This window comes from Nilaparvata lugens, chromosome 1, assembly GCF_014356525.2.
Source record: "Nilaparvata lugens isolate BPH chromosome 1, ASM1435652v1, whole genome shotgun sequence".
Taxonomy (NCBI): Eukaryota; Metazoa; Arthropoda; class Insecta; order Hemiptera; family Delphacidae; genus Nilaparvata; species Nilaparvata lugens.
This window is the reverse complement of record NC_052504.1, coordinates 6531188-6552144: the sequence shown is the minus strand read 5'-3', so window position 1 is coordinate 6552144 and position 20957 is coordinate 6531188. Positions and strand designations below refer to the sequence as shown.

The window sequence follows — 20957 nt, the reverse complement described above, 5'->3', positions numbered from 1 at the left end:
ATTTCCTGTATTTATGAGCGCGTTTGGGCTGTTATGCCTATTGCACTCCTAGATTTTTGTAAGAATAAATAAATAAATATAATATTGTAATGTGACTACATAAATATGAGATATTTATTGATTCAATTACTTTATTTATGCAGATTACATTATACTCAGTATTATACGCAGATAAATAAATACCATACAACATAACTCACTTTTAATTAAAAAATTAATGAGATAAATATACGATAAAATTCTATTTGGAACTACTATGATATATAATATTGTTTTCATCTGAATAAATTGGCGGAGGTTTGAACATCCAAGCGTTCATTTTTGGACCCGGATGCTGAATCCTTATAAGGATATCACCCTTACGTCTATTACGTCTATTATACGTCAGCATATTGTCTTTTTTATTTAGGTCTACTTTTACTAGTAGTTCTGTGAACAGTAGACCTCGCGCAGTTATAAACCGCACCTCCTCTTATACTGTCCATCAGAGTAAATCCTGTCTGTAAGTCGTGTCGGCGAGATATCGGTGTGAAAACGGCTAATGACTGTTCGGGTTGGTGTTTCAAAAATGCTAACATCAAAAGCTAATCTCCTTCAAGACATACTGGCAACAGGATAGCCCGAGTTCAAAGCAGAGAAAGTTCGAGAGACAATACTATGTTATTAATTGCATGCGTTATTGCACGCAATCAATAGTTCATTTAATAGTGCATAAAATTGCATTCAATGAGGCATGCAATTAATAGTCTACACAGCTGCTGATTTTTTTCCAAGTTACATTGAGATATTGAATTGCATGCGTCATGGCATGCAATTTATAATCCACTCGACAGCTGATTTATGATGAATTCTATAGTCTGTTTTTACTCTAATATTGGCGTATGAAGAAGGCTCCTTTTTCCTTTTATATTATCCTTGAAATGCAAAATTTCCAAAAATCTTGTATATACGTCAACGCGCAATTCAAAAAGAAACATACCTGTCAAATTTCATGAAAATCTATTACCGCGTTTCGCCGTAAATGCGCAACATATAAACATTTAAACATAAAGAGAAATGCCAAACCGTCGACTTGAATCTTAGACGTCACTTCGCTCGGTCAAATATAAATAAAAATATAAATCTCAGTACCCTTTCAAATTATTTTGTCACAGCAAGTCGCGGGTTTTATTTTCAATTCTTGAAAATGGCATTAATGTCCGAAACATTTTGTGACAAAATAATTCAAAATGGTACTGAGATTTATATTTTTATTCCTATCATAATCTTGCCCTGGATGCTAGTAACACCGAAATACTAATGGGTACTATTCTACTACGGCTTGAGTATAATATTATCATACAGTATTATACAGTGGTAGATTCTACTACTACCCATCGATTAACTGTACAAAACAAGGTGGAAGAAACTTTATCACCACAACACCGTAACAAAAATAACTTTCCACACACAAAGTAGTATTAGAAACCAGGAAAGACTGTACTCATTTTGTGCATAATCATTATTTATGACCCACATATAAACCTTGCCAATACTAGTAATCAACTCCCAGAAAGGATAGACATGATAATATAGTGAAACTACATAGATATATTTCTCATGGATTTTCGAGATTAGCTGATGGAAATATGACACAGATATGTAATCTATGAGGATATATGAAATGCGGTAACTGATTGGGACACAGTGTTGTTTGTAAACATTTTAGTTCTCTCCAGAAAGAACGGATTTCGCGAATGAATTGATTTACGATGAACGATAAAATTGGACAAAACAAAAACAAGATCACAATTCTTCTCTCCAAAGGTGGATTTCTGATTCAGTTACAAACTTGTTCTGCCTTTTTCAGACAAATTTTAGTCAATGAACCACGTCCGCTGGTTCAACTCTACTCTTTATGAAGCTACTCTTTCAATTCGTATATTGCTCAAGGCAAGGAATGATTGCATGTGATCAAATATGAATCTTTTGAGAGCGGCCTTGTTGTATGAGGAAGATGCACATTCAAGCGTTTGCCCGTGTTGTGGGCCTAAATTCTCTCAGTTAAAGCTGCTGCAAAATAAGAGGTCACAAGAAGTCAAGGTGAGGTCAAGGATCGCAATCTGCCATGCCTTACTTTTGCCAACCATAACAGGCCGAGAGCACAAAGCAAGATATTATTCAGTTACCGTTCAAAAATATAATCATTTCCTTTATTTACACAAGACTGTTTCCCTCCTAAATTTCGATGCACAATAATATTAGCAGTGAAGGTACTAATATGAATAATTCTATGATTACAACCGTTTTTCATCTTCTAGTTTTTGAATATTATTTTGTAATTCCTAGTAATTTAGCCAATTTCATTTGAGTTTCATTTTATTCAGCTTTTCCAAATATTTGTCAAATTATAGATCTAGATTGATTGATTCATATTCAGCAACAGTACTGATGCAATAACGATTACAAGCATGTGATCACCTACAGATATTAACAATTTGGTTTGCTGTGTTGTATATCCATACTTTTTCACTGTTAAAATTAAACTTGAATTTTAAAAAACACTTTTGAAGTGAAAATACACTCACTTTTGTAGTGACGATCGTTTTGATCTGTTGTTGGTCATCATCAGACTGTGGGAATTTACTCAGATGACAAGGCATGTGTGGTAAGGGATGAAGGTGGTGGAAAGGTTGTGGTGGGGGTTGGGTTGGTGGATACTTAGTGAGGCGGTAATTTTGAACTGTGTACTATTTTGTCCTTAGTTCATTTACTTGATCAAATTACTCTTCCCACGCACTCTTTGACAAAATAGTCCACAGTTCAAAATTACCGCCTCATCAAGTATCCACCAACCCAACCCCCACCACAACCTTTTCACCACCTTCATCCCTTACCACACATAGCCATGTCATCTGAGTAAATTCCCACAGTCTGATGATGACCAACAACAAGTCGAAACGATCGTCACTACAAAAGTAAGTGTATTTTCACTTCAAAAGTGTTTTTTTAAAATTCAAGTTTAATTTTAATAGTGAAAAAGTATGGATATACAACAGAGCAAACCAAATTGTTAATATCTGCAGGTGATCACATGCTTGTGATCGTAATTTTAATTTGGTTTGGCTCTGAAATTTGGAAATATAACTTAGCTATATGAACCTTGATGATTATAAGGAAAACTTGAATATGAAATATATCATAATAAGCAATGAGTTACACTAGTAGAAGAATAACTAACTAACAGGAGAAAGAATATTGATCATTTACCAGTATAATCCTTATCAAATTAAAATTATAGTTAGAATAGCCCCATAAGGTCCCTACTAACAGTGAAAACTCTATTGAAATGATCTAAATCACAATTTAAAAATTATTCCAAATAGCATTGTAGATTCATGCTGAGCTTTGTTCACAATATTACTTGTATGATGAATGGGCAGAGACAGAAAATATAATATTATCTCTTACCTAGAATTGTATTGTTCTTAGTATTCACAATAACTACTTGTTGAAACAATTTAACAAATAGAATTTTGATTAACAATACCAATGTTACACGAACAGAAATCTAGACAACGAATACTGCTTTTCGAATAGATGTCACACAATAAATAGACAATAATTAACAAAAAAGAGGGGATCTACAAAATTGTAATTTTCGATTTTTTTCAGAAAAGAGTTCAATGATATCAACTGTCAAAACTATCAATTGATACGTCAACATGGCAAATTCAGAAACAATAATAGAGATTTAATTACAGTTTTAAGTGTTTCCTATAAAATTCCGTAAGTAGTACAAAATACTATTAATTGTTCAAGTACTACACACTGATAATATATTGATAAATGTTGAATAATCGGAGTAATAGTCAATACAATAATAGAGGAACTACGGGCAAAAACGTGGAAAAATTGTTTGACAGTATTGAGCGTATGACAAGCTCAACTGCTCTAATCAAACGCTAGTTTCAATTATTATAATTACAGCTATAACCACACAACATGGACATCATTTCTTTCAACTTCAATTTAATATTGAACAGCACATTTCAAATAAAATGTATTCTCCATACAAAAACGTTTTTACACATTCCTTGACTCTAATTTTTGAGTCAAGGTTTTGCTGACATTTTGCTAGTTTATTTTCTTTTTTTGATTGATTCAAGTGAAATTTTTAATATTTTTTTGTGATTGTGAAGGAAGATTTTTGTTTGGATTTGTATTTTGAAATTAATTAATCAGATAAATTCAATATTATTGTAGTAGGCTACATACATTTTTGGGACTCGAAATAGTGTGTGAATGAAGTTATAATTTACATAACCTCTAGACTGTGTATTCCAAATTAAGGTTTAAAGCAGTTTTGGGCGAATGCCTGTTGTTTTTGCCTTAATTGTATCTATTGTCTATGAATAAATAAAATGAAATAAATGAATTAATATTGGGATTAGCATATCTAGTCTTACTCTCCCTGAGCTTGTTGAAATACAATACATTTCATACTACATAATTGTCAAAAAACAAGTTACGTTTTTGGGTTGGAAAACCTGTTTGTGTGAAAATATAAGATTACTCTAATAAGCTAAATGAAAATAGGATAGAAATTAAAATTAACAAAAAAGAAAAGATTGAAAACTAATAGGAAAAATGTGAAGTAGTATAACTATGAGGGTATAATCAAGATTCAGCTAGGTGAGAGTTTTTCTTTGGGCATTTGCTCCTTTAATAATTTTAAAAAATCAATCAAAAATCGCTATCAACATTAATACAATCGAGCAGATTGCCAGTAGAAAAAAATATAAAATAGCAAATATTAAGAGAATTGAATGGAGCATGAATGTGGAATCAAGAAATTACAGTTTATCAAGATCTTAATGACTTATAAATCACCAACAATAAATAATAATGATAATGATAAGACTAGAAAATAAACTAGCAAAATGTCAGCAAATCTTTGTCAGATGGGAATATCGAAAAGTGCAAAATATGCCATGGAAAAAGCAGTTGTTCTCAGCACAGCATCCATTGTGATATCATTTTTGAACATTTCAGTCTAGTAATGCACCAAAGTCTTGCCAAAGGCCGACTTTGACTGCAATAAACACTCATGTCATGTGATGAATAAAATGATAATAATAATAATACTGAGGGTGATTCCCAAATAAGCTCTTAGGATTGTGCGTGAATAATAAAAACGCACACTAAATAAAAGGTTTCCAAGTAATTAACCTGATTGATTGATTGGAAATTGCCAGGTGGATATTTCAAAACAACTTAAAAATGCGTTCAGCTACCGTTAATACAGTCATTAAATGACAAATATTTTGCGTTAAGAAGTAACCAATTTCAAAAAGATAGGCTTTTAAAGCAACTTAATATTGTTTTCAAAGGCTCTAACCTCTACAATACCAACGTGAATTACAATAGAGCACAACGGACTCTTTATTATCAGTACAAACAAGAATTTACATTATTTAAGAAAATTGTAATTGCTTAAATTACACAAACAAAAGTAAACGGCAGTCATTACTCATTCGTACGACAGTATGTCCAATGAACTAATGTGAGTGGAAATAAATCATAGGTAGTTGAAAATGTCATCTACAAATACCCAAAATCTGATGAAGAAAACAGCTCAAAACTTTACAAGTTGTTCAATTTATTGCTAAAAGTATAGTTAAAGTTTAAAGTAAAAATATAGTTTAAAGTTATATTGCGGATGTTAAGATAGGATGTCAATGTATGGTCGCTATAAAGTTAGGATCTTAAAGGTACATTCTTTTTATTTATTAAAACACAATAAAATTATCATGTACTAGCCGTCAGGCTCGCTTCGCTCGCCATATCCGTCTAGCCAGGGTGCTCCGCCCCCTGGAACCCTGACTGGATCGTCCAAGAATGAGATCAGCAGGCTCGCTTCACTCGCCTGCATTTTTCATTTGGGCATTTTTATCATATGTTAGGTCAATCCAGTCGGGGGTCCAGACTAAACGGCTGGCTAAACGGATATGGCGAGCGAAGCGAGCCTGACTGCTAGTAATATAATATTCCCAGGATTGAAGTAGCAGTGCCCAATCAATTTTTCCGCGATAAATGCATTTAAATCTTCAACTTGGTGCCAACCTAACAAAGTAAACTCAACTTAATGCCAACCTGACAAAATTATTAATTTAGTTGCCAGTTAACAACTGTTTCGAAGAGGTACTCTATCTAGATTATAGTTCTATAGTAACATATGATATGGAAATTTCATTTATAATTAAGAGATTGGGAGAAAAAGAATATACATGCTAAAAGACGAACTTTAAACCCTTAAAAACAACCCTTAGAGTTAAAATATTGCCAAAAGATTTCTTAGTGCGCCTCTGAAGGGCCAACTGAACATTCCTACAAAATTTGAACGTTTTTGGTCCGGTAGATTTTTAGTTATGCGAGTGAGTGAGTGAGTGAGTGAGTGAGTGAGTGAGTCAGTCAGTCAATCAGTGAGTGAGGGCCATTTCGCTTTTATATATATAGATATACGGTTTTATCATCTATCTTCTTATTTTTCTTCTATCGTTATCTGTACTATATATCATACCCCATTTCACAATTTTAATTGAGTAGAATAGATATATAGGCATTATAAGAAATTATTTTGTATACATTAAGGCATTCAATGTACAGTATAGTCATGCATTTTTACTTTCCTTGCCTTATTACCATAGGTAAGGAAAGAATTGCTTTCCGAAAAAATTAAGATACCCCAATTTCTAAATTTCTATACGTTTCAAGGTCACCTGAGTCCAAAAAAGTGGTTTTTGAGTATTGGTCTATATATATATGTGTGTGTGTGTGTATGAGTGTATGTGCGTCTGTGTACACGATATCTCATCTCCCAATTAACGGAATGACTTGGAATTTGGAACTTAAGCTCCTTACCTACACTATAAGGATCCGACACGAACAATTTCGATCAAATGCAATTCAAGATGGCGGCTTAAATGGCGAAAATGTTGTCAAAAACAGGGTTTTTCGCGATTTTATCGAAAATAGCTCCAACGATTTTGATCAAATTCATACCTAAAATAGTCATTGATAAGCTATATTAACTGCCACAAGCCCCATATCTGTAAAAATTTCAGGAGCTCCGCCCCATCTATGCAAAGTTTGATTTTAGATTTCCAATTATCAGGTCTCAGATATAATTTAAACGACAAATTTCGAGTGGAAAAGATTGAGCATGAAAATCTCTTCAATTAATGTTCAGTAACATTTTCACCTAAAATTGAAAATAAGCTTGTTATTTGAAAAAATGTGATTATTCAATTGCAAACTGTTGGCAACTGTTGATTCTATTAAATCATTCACTATGAAGAGATAGCAGATCTCGTGTGTATCCAACGTTATTGTCCTGTCACCAGCTGGCTCAGATCTTAGTCTATATTATGTAAATTCATCTATAACTTTGCTGTATTGTAAGCTATTGTATATAAGTGTATAAGCCAGTATATATTGTAATCTACATAAATAAAGTACTCAATCGATCAATCAATCAATCTTTGAATAGTAGACCTGAGATGCGCGGGAACACTAGCGTCAGGTAGTGTTTAAGTTTGATCAGGTGATCAATTTTCATAACGGCAAGGAAAGTTGTGTGAGTGCGCCACACCAGATTTTTATTATTATTTTCACTTGACAATACTGTATAGTAGTAATTATAAATTAATTCAGATTTAGTAATACTAACATGTCACCAGTCATATGAGTGAAACTCAAAAACTTGATGTAATGTGACAATGAATGAATAAATAAATAAATGAATAAATATATAAAGGAATGAATTGGCTTGTACATGTATGGGATATGAATTAAATGTTGACGCATCATCGCGTCTGATCAACTGAACTTGAAATTTTGCATGAAGATTCTTAATTCAACTAGTATGGTTATAGGCCTATTCAATTTTTGTTAATCAATATAATTTTAATGATAAGAACAAATGTATTTGATTTGTGATACAAAGTTAACGTAAGATAAAAGCTCAATCAAATAGGTTTTCTTATCCTATAATATTGAACGAGCAATTTCTGTTTATATGTTTATATATTATCTGTATGTGACCGGATCTCGAAAACGGCTCTAACGATTCTCACGAAATTTGGAACAAAGTAGGTTTATGATATGAGAATTCGATTGCACTAGGTCTCAGCCCTGGGATAACTCGCTGAAGGACATTAAAAGGATAAAAACGTCCTAGGAAAAACAGCTGGAAATTTTGTCGTCTGTCGATACCGTAATGGAAGAGAGTGAACGAGTGCATGTGTGTGGGATCATCCAGCTGATCTCACAAGAAGAAAAATTCAGCAAGAGAAACTTATTTTCGTCTATTTCTCTTTTTTTAGAAAACATGTTTACTTCAGAAAGTCCAAAATAGTACTAGATGCTGTTAGTGCAGAATAGTACATAGTACATTAACAAATATTGTAGCAAACATAGTATATCATTCTACATCGAATTCATAATATATATCTATTTGTAATTTATGATGTGTTTGTTTTTTGAAGTGTGAATAAATATTGTTATTTTGATGAGTGATAGTAGCTTAACCTAGATTTTGAATTGGACTATAGTATAAATTTGGAAAGGGACAGTTTTAGGCATAAGCCTGTTGTGCCTCCTCATATAACTGTAAAAATAATTGTACGACTGAAAAAAAAAATAAATAAATATAAACTATAAATTCTATCTTTCGTTACAAATTTTCTATGCTTTTACACTCCAGAGCAAAGCTCGGGCCCCCGATATTGTAAATTATTACAGTTGTTATTAATTTAAAAATATGAAACTAAATTCAATCTTGATCAAATTTGTTGGATGAGAATTGATATTGTGGAGTTTTTTCCATAAAGCTGCTGTGTTTTCCAAATAAATTTAATCTATTTGTGCTTGAAAAAACCATTGCGGCGCACGGTTTACCTGCCAATTATTCATAGCTTACCTGTGGTTTGGTAGTTGTTGGAGTCAGCTGCTTTGAAAGAAGCGGTTCGCCCTGCTAATCCAAATATGCAAATGAGCCAAAGCCGACATCAGCGCTGATAGGCTGCCACCTGCAAACCGGATCAAAGTTCAAATGAATCAAGCAGTGCAGCTCTCAGATGTCTATCAACATTTTCATTATTGAAACTTTCACTTCCTCAAGTCTCCCGCAGTCTTTGAAACAAAGACAAAACTGCCACACAGTTATGAAATAATTAATTGTCACAGATCACAAGATATGTGTACAAACCTATAGTCAAATTCATTTAAAACAGACAGTATTGGTTGTATGGAAAACAAAAAACAAAGATAAGTGTCACAGTTATGAAATTAACTATCGCAAACCACAATATATATGTAACAAACCTAGATATAGTATGATTCACTTCAAACTGTCAGCATTGAGTCAATGGAAAGCGTTCATTTACTCTTACAGAGAATTCTGCCAGTTTAAAGTGAATCACACCATAAATACATAATAATATCTCTTGGAGTCGATAAATCAAAATAGAAACTTGTCCGAGATCTATCAATCGACGAGAGAATAATTAGATATATTCTTCTATGAATGAAATTGTTTATTGGAAACAATACAATGAACCAATTTGTTATGGCACATTTATTGTAGTGGTAAAAAAGTTGCATCATGTTTTCAAGATGATATCATAGTCAAACAATAGCACTGATTGTTGATGAATGATTATACATTTACAAGATTGTTTTAATCCTCTATGAGATAATATTGAACTGATGGAGTGGGTGGGTGAAAATTGTTGGGTGAAGAACTCAAATTAAAAAATCTGGAGTGGCACACTCACACAACTTTCCTTGCCGTTATGAAAATTGATCACCTGACGCTAGTGTTCATGCGCATCTCAAGTCTACTAGAGATCTGAGCCAGCTGGTGACAGGACAATAACGCTGGATACACACGAGATCTGCTGTCTCTTCATCTCTTCATAGTGAATGATTTAATAGAATTAACAGTTGCCAACAGTTTGCAATTGAGTAATCACATTTCTCAAATTTTAAGCTTATTTTCAATTTTAGGTGAAAATGTTACTGGACATTACCACAAATCATGATTAAATTCCACGAGAACCAATCAGAAAAGACTTTTCTTTGAGGCACATAATCATGTAATCAAATCTAGCAGGATTTTGTGCAACCGAGCGACCTTTTTGATTATTTGAATCAAGTAAATTTTATCAAGTAAGAAATCTTTTGGCAATATTTCAACTCTAAGGCCATTCCACACAGCACATGGCGTGCGTGGCTGGACGCACGCCACGCCGGCCACGCTAGCCACATGCCAATTCACACCGCCACGACTGTTGCGATGCTATACCGGCCACGTTTCCCGTCAGTATGCAGGAAGATGTCAACTCCGACGGTCCCGTGGTGTGAATCTGGATTTTCTTGTGGCTTACCTTGGTTTGATGACTCCAACAGCAGCAGTAGTAATGATAATGAGCTGATTTTATTGTATTCGGTGACAGCACGGGACCAGTGGGTACATCCAATCAATAAAAAAAGGAAGACCTATGGCGAATTCCATCATTTAATGCGCGACCTTGAGGCTTACAATGATAGTATACGCTCTATACGATAGTATACGTCTAGTATACGTTCTGCGCATGCTCGGACCAAAACGTGGCCGGACACGTTTGAAAAGATCGCTGAGAGAGCGAACGGTAGCCACGCGTGGCTAGTATAGCAAGCGTTGCCGCGTGGCCGTGGCTGCTATGTGAATTGCTTCATTTGATTAGCTGGGAAGCGATGTTTTGGAAAGTAGCTAGCGTGCGTCCAGCCACGCACGCCACGTGCTGTGTGGAATGGCCTTTAGATTTGGTTTTTAAGGGTTTAAAGTTCGTCTTTTAGCATGTATATTCGTCTTATTCCAATCTCTTAATTATAATTTTAAAATGTCCATACCATATGTTAATATAGAACTATAATCTAGAGAGAGTACCTCTTCGAAACAGTTGTTAACTGGTAACTAAATAAATAATTCTGTCAGCTTGGCATTAAGTTGAGTTGACTTTGTTAGGTTGGCACCAAGTTGAAGATTGAAATGCCTTTTATCGCGGAAAAATTGATTGGGCACTGCTACTTCAGAGCTATTCCTCGGAATATTCGCTTCGCTCGTCATATCCGTTTAGCCAGACGTTTTTAGTCTGGACCCCCGACTGGATCGTCCTAACATTTATGATAAAAATGCTCAAATGAGAAATGCAGGCGAGCATTTCATTCTCATTCTTGACATTCTCATTCTTTGATCTCATTCTTGGACAATCCAGTCGGGGGTCCAGGGGGCGGAGCCCCCTGGCTAGACGGATATGGCGAGCGAAGCGACCCTGACGGCTAGTATATTATATAGGTACGGCAGATTTCACAATATGTTAATGATAATGATAGAATAGAATAGAATTTTATTAGTCATTCAATATTTACAAAAAATACATCGACTTCGACAAAATACATCCTTTTTAAATCACTATTATTCATTAGTCAGTCTTAAAAATGCAAAAATATAATTAACAAGTCATGTAAAACATAGATCACAAGTTACTCATAATATCATAAGAGAAATGGTACCCAGCTTATATAAAAGAAATTATTTACTGTGTACATTCATTAATACATATTTTATTTTATTTTTAAATTGAGTGAATGCTATAGTGAGGTCCACGTTATAATGACAGTGAATAAAGATAGAAGAATAGCGTTGCAGATTCTCTGCATTAATTAATCATATTTCTAAACTGTCAAAAACATTATTGGCACCGTTTTGGACCTAGAAAAGGATAGTACCACCAGCTTTGTCGAAAAATAGACAGGGATAGCAAAACCAAAGTTGAAAAAATACTGTCATTATAACGTGGACCACACTATAGTAACTTTAATTTGTCTGGTGTGGAGTTATATAATTTTATTGACATGAAATGCCAGTTTCCATGAGATTTGGAATGCCTATATTGTGGAATTTCAAGTCTATGTCTATTTTGTCTATTCAAATTACGGTGATGGTTTGTATCATATTTATCCAGATTTTTTTGTACATAACAAAAAATATTAAAAACATACAGTAATGGCAATCCAAGGCCTATGAAATGTGTTCTACAATGAGCATTGAAAGGCAAACTACATATGATTCTAATAGCTTTCTTCTGAAGGACAAAGATTGAATTGGCTTTAACACTATTAGCCCAAAGCATTATCCCATATGATACTGTAAATATAACAGTAATGAACAATCAAGTCTCGAGTAGCTTATAAATAAATTGGCAATACTTTGGTATATTGAGTGGCATGTTACCATTTATGCTACTGCCAAATCGTATAATTTCAATTGGTGGCTATGGTAGGGCTTATCTAAAAGGAAATAATGCCATGTGTGCGGGAAAAATAAATGAGGCAGCACACACAACTTGATTGTTTCCTAATATAATTGATAAAACGCGAAAAAATTATGGTGAACTTCATAACCCATGAAACTGAACTTCTCGACAATAATACTGATGATAATGAACTTTTTATCAAGTATAAATGCTACTTATAATTTTTATCTTATCTGTTTCAATTATTATAAAAGTATTCAACATCATAGATGACCTGAATATTTGGTGATGATATAACTGTGGAATCTATGGCAACATTCTATTTATTTTCTATTGATATAGAAACAGAAATATATTTTATGTTTTGTGATTGATGGCTTCAACTCAAGTTATCTTATCGTTTCATCTGAATTCAATAACAGCAAAATACTTGACTGAGACTGAAATAAAAAAAGTTAAATAGTACCTTTTTATTTTGATTTGCATATGAAAATGGTTCTCTTAAGTTATAATATATGTTATGCATTGATAACACATGAAATAGTTATTTGTGCAACTAGTGCGCAAAGTGACAGTTTGCTGCACCGAAAGAAACGTTTACGCCCGAGCCGTAGGCGAGGGCGGAATGGTTTCTTGAGTGCAGCAGAGGACTTTGCGCACGTATTTCACATTAAGTTTTTCCTACAGTTACCATGAATATGAGAAGTGGGTAATTATGGGTAAAATTGCCTGAAATGGATCAAATGTTTTTCTGTGTAATTTTATTATTGATAAAAACCTTATTTATTGTCAAATTGAATAAAAATGTTGTCCTTGGTTATAATATCTAATACTAATATTAGCGCGTTGTGCTTCGTTGCACCTCTGCTCACTATAGCAGCCAGTCACTGTTACCAACTTCATTTTGATTTGCTGCACTGTTGCTCCATATAACCTACTAAGTATTTTGCGTTGCCATGTTGCAAATCTGGAGTGCAGAAAAATTTTTCCGCACTAGAGCGCAAAAGTGATTCTTTGCGTTCTGTAATCAGTGCAGCAATGGCCACTTTTCAACGTAACTGTAGGAAAAGTTTATTTCAATATTGTAGTAGCCCTAGAAAGTGAATATTCGACTGAGATATTTATTGACAAAAATGTCGTTCTGTTTTAAACAATACTCTCCTTCAATATTACTTTATTTAAAATGCCTCAAGTTAAGAGGTGGTTCCAGCTTAACACAAGGGAGATGACCCGAATCCAATTCTCAATTTGTGATGGACATAAAAAAATAATGTAACATAATTGTAAGAAAAAATAAGTAATGACAGAGAGTGTATAGTACAAACTCTGTTTATCACAGTAGAGAAACTTCGACAGTTAACTTTGCTAGCAATAGAATTGCAAGAGCTTTACGACCATTAGTTGAAGCGAAATTATTATTACGGCCATCAATACATGTAATTGTAAATTAATGATTTAATGCATAGCTTTTATTATTACTTGACAAGAAATTGCAGCATGACACATATTATATGCGCAATAATTATGAAATCATAATGAAAATAATGCCACACCTTGACACAGTCATGTATGCAATGATGGACCTAATTAATATTTTATAAATAAATGGAATATTCTCAGATACACAAATATAATGTTGCTCAGTCAATACAATCACAATATAATTACAAATTTAGAGGGGCATCTCCTATGTTTAATACAAACTGTCCTTTTCTAAGGCCTGTGCACTTAATATTACCAATACCTACTATTAACATAGAGAAACAATAGCTTAAATAGATATCCCATGGTATGGGGCGTTTATGTCGCAACTTTTACTGTTATCTCAAGCCGATAGTCCAGGTATTTCTTTCCCAAAAAGCTGTGTGACGCAGGTAGTCTCTCATATTGCCGTGCATACACTCACACCCAAACAAAACAGTAAAAATCTACAATAATCGATAGTAATCGATTTGAGATAACAGTAAATGTTGCGACATAAACAACATAAATACCATGGGATATCTATTTAAGCTATTGTTTCTCTATGGTAATAGTAGGTATTGGTAATATTAATCTACTTAAGCTATTGTTTCTCTATGCTATTACTCTATTACTATACTACGGTAGTAATAGTAGGTATTGATATTATGCGGAATAATAAACATTCTTTCGATAAAATTCTTAGAAAGTAATGAGTTACTAGTTCCTGTTTTTTAAACTTTATCGATTTCTGTCATATTCAGATATAATAACTAATAATTTATAATTCTGAAAGTATTTTAATGGGGCTAATTGAATGTTCAATTAGAATATTACTAGTACCCTTATTGATTTTTTATAAATAGCACGATTAGGTTAGGGCATTTATCCCATTTTCAAATATCAAAAAAATATATATAATTATTTATCACTTATTACTATTAATAATTATTTTTATCCATGATAAGTAATATCACATTGGACATTTATGTAATTTACAAAATTGACTGGATATGTTGGATATACTTTATTGATTCATAAATAAGTACATCAATGATAGGGAGAGAAAAAATAAGGTAGCCTTATTCCTCTCCCAAATTTAGATAAGGTTAACATAGTCCAAAATAGGTTAAGTCTTGTTGTTGTTCACTTTACATAATTTCCAGTCCTTAATTATTTTCACAAAGTAGATTTTTAAATTTAGAGTCTTCAAAACCAAACATAGAAGAAATATTTTACATTATTATCACTAAAATAGGAATACCCACATATTAAAGAAATAATTTTGAAGGACAAAAAACAAACTTATGTTTTCAGAGACCAACCTCAATTCTCATGATCATGCTTAATCTTCACCAGTGATTGAAGATAGTAAATCAACTTTGAGACTACTTTCTCGATTACTCAAGAAATAGGTGGTTGTGACAACTTGCCTTTTCACTCAATATGGATATCTGCCTGAGTATTACATCCACCATTACACATATACACTAACACTTTAATAAAAACAAAATCTTATAGCACACTTTATTTTTAAAAAAACTTTAAAATAGTTGAACAACTAGTTTCGGTGATATATTACACCATCTTCAGGTTATAAAATAAAATTAAATTCAATAACTGTTTACTAATTGATATGTTAAACGAACATATGCTTAAATTCATATGACTAATTTATTTCTGGTAAAAGTTATTAAACTAGTTGTTCAACTATTTTGAAGTTTTTTTTAAAATAAAGGGTGCTATAGGATTTATTTTGTTTTATTAAATTTAAAAGTAGCCCATGTCAATAAGTGTTTTATTAACACTTTATTACAACTATAGAGTGCAATGCGGATTTAGATATACAATGATTTTCATATTCAACGAGAAATTAATATTCTATTTTAGTATTCTCATGATATGAAGATTGTGAATGTTTGCAAATGAATAAAATGTTACATTAGAAATTATGAAAAACGATGAGCTAACAAATTGTTCATATAAGTTATACACAATTCGAAATACTAAAACAATATTGAATCATAAAAACCCTAGATTTCAAATGTTCAACTTGATAATAATCATTTCAATTCAGCATAGCGTTGCATATCACATAATTATGTTTATACCACTATCTAGAAAGGTGCGTACAGACTTATGCGCCACGAAGACGCGCATTTCACTTTTAATCAGCTGATACTATGCTTATCATATCTGTATCTCACTGTTTCTGTACAAATACAGATATAAGTAAGGTATCAGCTGATGAAAAGTGGATTACGCGTGTTCGTGGTGCATGGTCTGTACGCACCTTGAGAAATTATTATATATTTTTACTTTCCTTGCCCTATTACCATAGGTAAAGAAAAAATTGCTTTCCGAAAAAATTAAGGTACCCTAATTTCTAAATTTCTATACGTTTCAAGGCCCCCTGAGTCCAAAAAAGTGTTTTTTTTAACTATCTAAATCAAATTTGAATTATTACAAAAAACAGATCACTCTTTCAAACTAGAAAACACTTGAACTTCAATTCACAAACCACTATTTCAAACTCATGAATATCATACTAGTAGTTCTGAGAACAGTAGACCTCGCGCTCAGTAAGTTACATTGACCTGTTGTTATGTTTTCACAAAAATTAATAAATAATTCATCAATTTAAAATGTCTAGAAAAAATCCTAAAAATATAGAGCTTTCTGTCTATCGTACCGTGACGTGTCGTCCCGGAATGTGAGTGTGAGCGCTGTTATCAGGTTGGCTGCAACGTCCTACAACGTTGATGGAAAGATACATTTTCAAGATGTTCGATGTTTTTGAACGAGTAGTATTATAAATAGTCAACTGTCTACTAACGTTCATGGAAAGATACATTTTCAAGATGTTCGATGTTTTTGAACGGGTAGTATTATAGTCCACTAGACAGCTGATTATGATGAATAATTCTATAGTCTGATTTTTACTCAATATTGGCGTATGAAGGAGGCTTCCTTTTCCTTTATATATCTGAAATGCAAAATTTCCAAACATTTGTTAATAACTTGGGTTGAACCCAGATGCGTACCTCTTCAAGGTATTGATTGAAACTATAGACCTTATACAAATACAATAATACTGACGGCTTCTCCACACATCTGTATAATCACTTGTCAGCTGATTATGATGAATAACTCTATAGTCTGATTTTTACTCCAATTTGCGTATTAAGAGGATCCTTTTTCCTTTTATTATCATTGGAAATGCAAAATTTCCCAAAAACCTTGTATATACGTCGACGCGCAATTAAAAAGGAACATACCTGTCAAATTTCATGGAAATCTATTACCGCGTTTCGCCGTAAATGCGCAACATAAAAACATTTAAACATTAAGAGAAATGCCAAAGCGTCGACTTGAATCTTAGACCTCACTTCGCTCGGTTAATTAATATTAATATATCATATTTTTAATTCAAACATAACATGAATTTGAAATCAACAGATTACTATTTAAAACTTGGTAATTCTTAACCTTCAACTCAAGAGATCACTGTTTCAAACTCACAAGAATACTAAAGTCTCAAATTAAAAGTACTTACTTCAAACTACTTGAAAAATACTCAAATTCATGATAATTAGCAATTAGTTCAGGTCGTTACTACTCACCATAACGCGCGAAAGTCAACGTTGTCGTGTTACAGTCAATAAAACAAACGGATGTTTATATCAGAAACAAGGCCGTATTTGAAAACACACCGATTGGCGAGAGAGGCTAAAGCCGACTGAGCGACTCGGTTGTACTAGACTCATGTGGGCTTATGCTGTTTTTGTTTCTTCTTCTACTTCTCTTTCATCCTCTTTCCCTCTTCCTTCTTCTTCTTCTTCTTCTTTCTTCTCATCATCATCATCATCATCATCATCATCATTCATCATCATCATCATCCTCATCATCATCATCATCTTCATCATCATCATCATCATCATCATCATCATCATCATCATCATCATCATCATCATCCCTCTTCATCTTCTTCTTCTTCTTCTTCTTCTTCTTCTTCTTCTCTTCTTCTTCTTCTTCTTCTTTTTCTTCTTCTTTTCTGCTTCTTCTTCTTCTTCTCTTCTTCTTCTCTTCTTCTTCTTCTTCTTCTTCTCTTCTTCTTCTTCTTCTTCGTTTTCTTCTACTGTTGCTGGTTCAGACTATTGAAGGTCAAGGCTACTACACTATAGTAAGATTCACTTCTAACTGTCAGTATTCACACTAACTACATCATAGTTTCCCTTCTAGCAATACTGAATGCATTTCAAAGAAGTGCATTTCACTATAATACTTTTGCTCAGTGTCAGTATTTTACCTCCTTGCCCTATTACCATAGGTAAGGAAGTATTGCTTTCCAAAAAAAATTAGGTATCCTAATTTCAATTTTCTATACGTTTCAAGGTCCCCTGAGTCCAAAAACATGATTTTTGGGTATTGGTCTATGTGTGTGTATGTGTGTGTGTGTGTGTATATGTGTATGTCTGTGAACACGATAGCTCCATTCCTAATGAACCGATTGACTTGAAATTTTAAACTTAAGGTCCTTATACCATAAGGATCCGACAATAAGAAATTCAATAAAATTCAATTCAATATGGCGGAAAAAATGGCGGATAATTACTAAAAAACCATGTTTTTCACGGTTTTCTCGAAAACGGCTCTAACGATTTTCTTCAAATTCATACCATGGATAGCTATTTATAAGCCCTATCAACTGACATGAGTCTCATTTCTGGGAAAATTCCAGGAGCTCCGTAATATTCTTGAGAAAAATGGCGGATAATGACTAAAAAACCATGTTATTTACGGTTTTCTCGAAAACGGCTCTAACGATTTTCTTCAAATTCATACCATGGATAGCTATTTATAAGCCCTATCAACTGACATGAGTCTCATTTCTGGGAAAATTTCAGGAGCTCCGTAATATTCTTGAGAAAAAGGGCGGATAATGACTAAAAAACCATGTTTTTCACGGTTTTATCGGAAACGGCTTCAACGATTTCCTTCAAATTCTTACCATAGATAGCTATTTATAAGCCCTATCAACTGGCACGAGTCTCATTTCTAGGAAAACTGCAGGAGCTCCGTAATATTCTTGAGAAAAATGGCGTATAATGACTAAAAAACCATGTTATTTACGGTTTTCTCGAAAACGGCTCTAACGATTTTCTTCAAATTTATATCATGGATAGCTATTTATAAGCCCTATCAACTGGCACGAGTCTCATTTCTGGGAAAATTGCAGGAGCACCGTAATATTCTTGAGAAAAATGGCGGATAATTAATTACTAAAAAGCCATGTTTTTCACGGTTTTTTCAAAAATAACTTGACCGATTTTTTTCATATTCATACCCTGTATTCCTTGAGAAATGGACTTTGTAACCTCCTTCTGGTGCATGAGGTAGGTAGGTAGGTAGAGCAGTTTATAAAAAGAACACTCTCATAGTCGAGATATTTCATCTGTAGAGCAGCTGTTTTGACGACTTTTAAAAATAATCGAATTCACAATTTACACAAAGGAAAAGTACTCTGAAACAATCATATATATATATAATTATACACATACACAGTAGTCTGATTGTAGTTTGCAAATTTTTTTCCGCCAGTCGTCATTATGTTATTGCCCTAAATTATTCTCGTCTAAGAATGAGGCTTACAGTTCAATGAGCAAGGAAGTTGGTGTGAGTGTACCACACCAGATTTTTTGTCAGTATTTTTTTAAAAAATAACATCAAACTCCTAATTCAAACCAATACTGACAGTTTCTATATCTAGATTTCTATCCATCTAAATATAATAATACACTAGACTGACTCTATTATAGCATAGAGAAAAGATAGCATAAGAAGATATCTCATGGTGTAGGTCGGTCATTCATGTTCCAAATCTCAAGCCGATTTTTTGTTAACTCAAGCCAAGTTAATAACTCCAATAATAGCTTCAGCCGATAAATAACTTCAAGCCGATTACTGTCGACTGCTGTCTATATTTCTCTTTTTGCCGGGTTGGAGTGTAAGAATGGCACAGTAAGAGAGACTACCAGTGTCACATAGCTTCACGAAAAACAACTACTGGGACTATTGGCTTGAATTAACAGTGAAATTTGGAACATAAACGCCCTATATATCATGGGATATCTTCTTTGCTATATTTTCTCTATGCTAGTATAGAGTCAGTCTAGTATATTATTATATTTAGAGAGATAGAAATATTTTCTTTATGACATAGCAGCTAAATATACTACTACAGTTTACCTTATAAACTATACTGTCAGTATACCTCATAAATAACATCTAGATTCAAATTCAACCAATTCTGACAGATTGAAGTGCATCTAACTATAATATATACTACTCGCAGGAAACACATGCTCAGCAAGGGACTATTTTAAAACTTGACAGAGTGAAAACTTGACGTAATAAAATCTTGAAGAATTGAAAATGGCCCTACAACCATCCTCGGTTAATTAAGAATCTATATGCAAAATTTTAAGTTAATCAGACCAGTAGTTCAGACGTGATGATGCGTCAAACTTAATTTTCCTATCCCGTACGTGATATTTCCAAGATAATCAGTCCAGTAGTTCAGACGTGATGATGCGTCAAACATAATTTTCCTATCCCGTACGTGTATAAGCAAGTTATTTCCTTTATTATAGTATAGATTACACACTATTTCTGAACACTCACACATTTAGATGACATTACCTGTACTTTCCATATTGACCACATCATCCTTGACATGTATACTCCATCATCCAGTTAACCGATGCAGTTTTTGTGGTGCATCATGGTTGATTGATTTCAGCTACTGAAAAAAGCAGAATTGAAAAGGTTTATTGATATTTTCGATACCACTGGAAATGGAAATATGATCTGGCTTTCAAGCCCGGTCCAGACGCTCAAGTTGAGCTTCAGTTTTTGCTCAAGCAAAAGTCGGAGCATGTAAGTTGTTGCGTCTGGACGGTAAAACGGATGGGTCTTCAAGCTTAAGTCGCCAAACTTAAAATGTATCGGCCGGGACCTTTTCCATCAAACCGTCCGTCTTTTTCCTATCCACAAACCTAAATCGCGTAAAAAATGGAGATAGGAAAATTGTGATTTCAGATTCGGATTCAGCTCCCTCAATTATAAAAATGCCTCGCGAGTACTTGAAAATAA

At 33.4% G+C, this 20957-nt stretch overlaps 1 protein-coding gene across 1 annotated transcript in view; it reads right to left on the bottom strand.

Moving 5' to 3' along the window:
- The window catches only part of LOC111044607 (sodium-independent sulfate anion transporter), a 50913-nt gene extending 33347 nt beyond the window's left edge, over nucleotides 1-17566 (bottom strand). Inside the window, exons 1-2 of the mRNA XM_039419867.1 lie at nucleotides 17426-17566; nucleotides 8963-9071 (exon numbers count right to left, since the gene is read on the bottom strand). The gene's annotated coding sequence lies outside the window, so the exon portion shown is untranslated. The remainder of the gene's footprint in view (nucleotides 1-8962; nucleotides 9072-17425) is intronic.
- Nucleotides 17567-20957: the final 3391 nt, after the last annotated feature.